We start from the raw sequence: 3652 nt of genomic DNA, 5'->3' as shown, positions 1-3652 counted from the left end.
TGAGCCGTTTATTTTTGATGATTTAACATAGCACAAATGTGCTAACGACATATTTGTAGGTAATTATATTAAAAAGTTCCTGATAAAATTCTGGAACAAAGATTGAATTTATTGGCTGATATTTATAATTATGAGAGATAGTTGACTGTGGATGACTTGTAGGAGGAGAAGATGGTTGGAGGTGTGGTCAAAATAAAACACAAATAAGTTAATGTAACTTATTTAATTGTGCCAACGTTTCAGGTAGAGTTTCTAGCCTTCATCAGGGCTAAGAACAGAACAAGATAACAACCAATAAGTATAAAAAATAAAAAAAGAAGAAAGAAAATATAAACAGAATGACATAAGTGAATAATTTTACAGAATGGAATTAATAAAATGAAGTGATGAGAGAAGTGGAAAATAAAATGTATATATAGGTAATTGAACAAGTAGGTAAAATAACATAATTAAAAAAAAAAAAATTAAGTTATATAATGCAAAGAAGTATGAATATATTAGTTATTGATAATTTAAAAATTTAAATATGGAAAGAAAAATAAAAGAGAAAGAAAATATATGTAACCGTAATAATTGATAAAGAGGCAAAATATAAGTAAAGTTTAGCAAAAGAAATGAATAGAAGAAAAAAAAAATATTTTGAAAACAACAATAATAATATATGGTGAACATAAATAATAACGTGGGTAAGGAAAATGAGAAAAGAAGAGGTGGTGAAATAAAGATAGGGAAAAAAATAAAATAAAACGAACCTGTTAGGTTGAAAATTAAATGCCAAGTGGTATTTTGCGCCGATAACGGCAAAACTCCTAATTAAAAAAGACGTTACAAGAATGACGGAGTGTTTTAAGAGGAAACGTTACGAGTGGGTAAAAATAAAAGTAAAAAGTAGAGAATATTTAGAGGAAGAAAGTGTGAGAGGGTGACAACAAATGGTTTTTGGAAAATGTTAAAAATATATATATGTACAAGGATGATGATAAAGTGTCATGGGTATTTAATAACAGTTAAAAAGAGGAAACATATAAGAGGGGAATCACAAATGTGTAAGAAAAGGTTTAAGAAGTGAAATAATATGTTACAAAGTGGACAGAAAAAAAAAAATATAAAAATTACTTTTTTAATTAATACTCTAGCTGAAATGTTGGCGCAGTTAAATAAGTTACATTAAATTATTTGTGTTTTATTTTGACCGCATCCCCAACCATCTTCTCCTCCTACAAGTCGTCCACGGTCAACTATCTCTCATAATTATAAATATCAGCAATGTAGGTTGTAGATGATAAAAATTCATATAAAAAGTACTACATAACCAATAAATTCAATCTTTGTTCCAGAATTTTATCAGGAACTTACCTACAAATATGTCTTTATAAATATATATTGGTGCTATGTAAAATAAAAAATAAACTGCTAATATTAATTCACTAAATTTGAAATAAAATATTTATACTGAACCGTTAGAGTATTAAAAAATACAATCTTAAACTAGAGTTAATTATCAAATCTGAAGAGAAATTCTTTAATTAATAAAAACACAGAGAATACAAACATTTTTCTGTTGGCAGTTCTAAGACAATGCTAGCAGAACACAAAAGTGTTGTGCAGCACATGAGCCCTTTAATTTGCGTCCAAAAACCTTTTTTGAGAAATTTATGTTTCCTTTCATTTCATCTTCCTTTATTTTTTTCCTTTTTATAATGAAAATAATGTAAATACCTGTAAAAAGTCAAAAGAACATACAAGTACGTGGATACAGATGTTTGTTGCTTCCTTTTTTTTTTTTTTTTTTTTTACTAAACATTTGTACAATTCTTGGATTTGCAGCAAGTGGCAAACTTGTAGACCCACCACCATTACAGTTGTCACTAATTAACCCCAATCAAGGGTTCGATTTATGGAATATATCAATTACAAAATAAGGTTTTTTATTTTATATTTGATATATTCCATAGATTGTATTTTTTCTAAAACACTAGAGTGTAATGTATATTTGAAGTACTTTTCTTCCAAGATACTTTACACTAGTTTGTAACTGAAAACATTTTCTTTCAAATTACTAAAGTTGTTAATGATGAGTAGATGGTTGATTGTGGATTATATGTTTGAGAAGATATTTTATTGTTTCATTATAATATTTTATTTACATATATTATAGACGAGAAGAAAAGAAGGCAGTTATCTCACCCTAATTTTTGATTACTTTAATGAAAACTATGTATAATTACGAGTCAAAACTGATGAGTCTACAAAGTATAAGTAGGGGGAATAAAAAATGGTGGCTGTTTCAAAATATTAATTTTTCATTCGGAGCTCTATATCTTAAAAACTACCAACAACACTAGAAAATCTAAAAGAACATTTTATAAAGAAGAGTAAATTTGCTGAAATATTAGCCCTAATAGAGCTATTTACATCCAATAGTTCTCAAGATATAGCCTTTTAAAAAGCAATATTTCATAAAAATGTACTGAATTATCAGTAATTAGTTAATTTATTTTGAGAAATATATATCTCAGGAACTATGTGACGTATAGATGTCAATTAGCTATCAAATTAAAGCTAATTTAATGTACTATAAAGTAGTTTATTACCTTTACCTTTGTAGGAATAGTAGTTTTCATGATATTTGCTAAAATAAATTGATTTATAGTTGTTTGGACAGTAAGTTTGATTTATGAAAAACTTTATTTCAGAAACTATTGAACGTACAGATGTCTGCCAGCACTCAAATTAAAGTCAGTTAAATTTACTATAAACTATTTAATAATGTTTATCTTTTTAGGAGTAGTAGTTTTTATGATATTTGACAAAATAAACACACAAAATGTTAATTTCTTGTTCGTATACAATGTTGGATTTTTGAAAAATATCTCTAGACCCATAAAACGCACATATGTCTGTCAACACCCAAAATAAAGGAAATTTAACTTACTCTAAAGTAGTTTATGATACTTAGCTTCACATAGGAATATAAATTTGGCAAATGAAAATTTGTCCCAACAACTATAATTTATTTTTTCATTTATTTAAGTTATTTATTTTTTCATTTCAAATTTATCAATTTATTTAAGAAATTTTCATGAAATCTACTACTCCTACGTAAATAAAAATAATAAAATACTTTATAGCTCATTAAACTAGCTTTAATTTGAGTGCTAATAGACATCTGTGCGTCACATAGTTTCTGAGATATAGATTCCTCAAAATAAATTAACGAAGTACTGATACTTCAGTACGTTCCATACAACATTTATATGACATGTTGATTTTTAAAAAGCTATATCTCGAGAACTATTGAACGTAAATAGCTCTGTTAGGGCTTGCATTTTAGCAAATTTACTCTACTTTAAACGATGCTCTCTTAGTTTTCTATTGTTGCTGGTGGTTGTTAAGATATAGAGCTCCGAATAAAAAAAAAATTATTTTTAACCTTTCGAAACAGCCACCATTTTTTATTCCTCCTACCTATACTTGGCAGTCTCATCAATTTTGACTAGTAATTATTCATAGTTTTCATTAACGTAATCAAAAATTAGGATGAAATAACTGCATTCTTTCTCCTCTTGGGCTCTTGTACTATTATGAGTTACATATATTTTCTTTCTCTTTTTTTTTTTCCATTACTTTAATTTTAAATAATTATTATTAA

The sequence above is a fragment of the Halyomorpha halys genome, unplaced genomic scaffold (assembly GCF_000696795.3).
Source record: "Halyomorpha halys isolate HHAL.00 unplaced genomic scaffold, Hhal_1.1 Scaffold277.1, whole genome shotgun sequence".
Taxonomy (NCBI): Eukaryota; Metazoa; Arthropoda; class Insecta; order Hemiptera; family Pentatomidae; genus Halyomorpha; species Halyomorpha halys.
Note: the sequence above shows the minus strand (reverse complement) of the source record.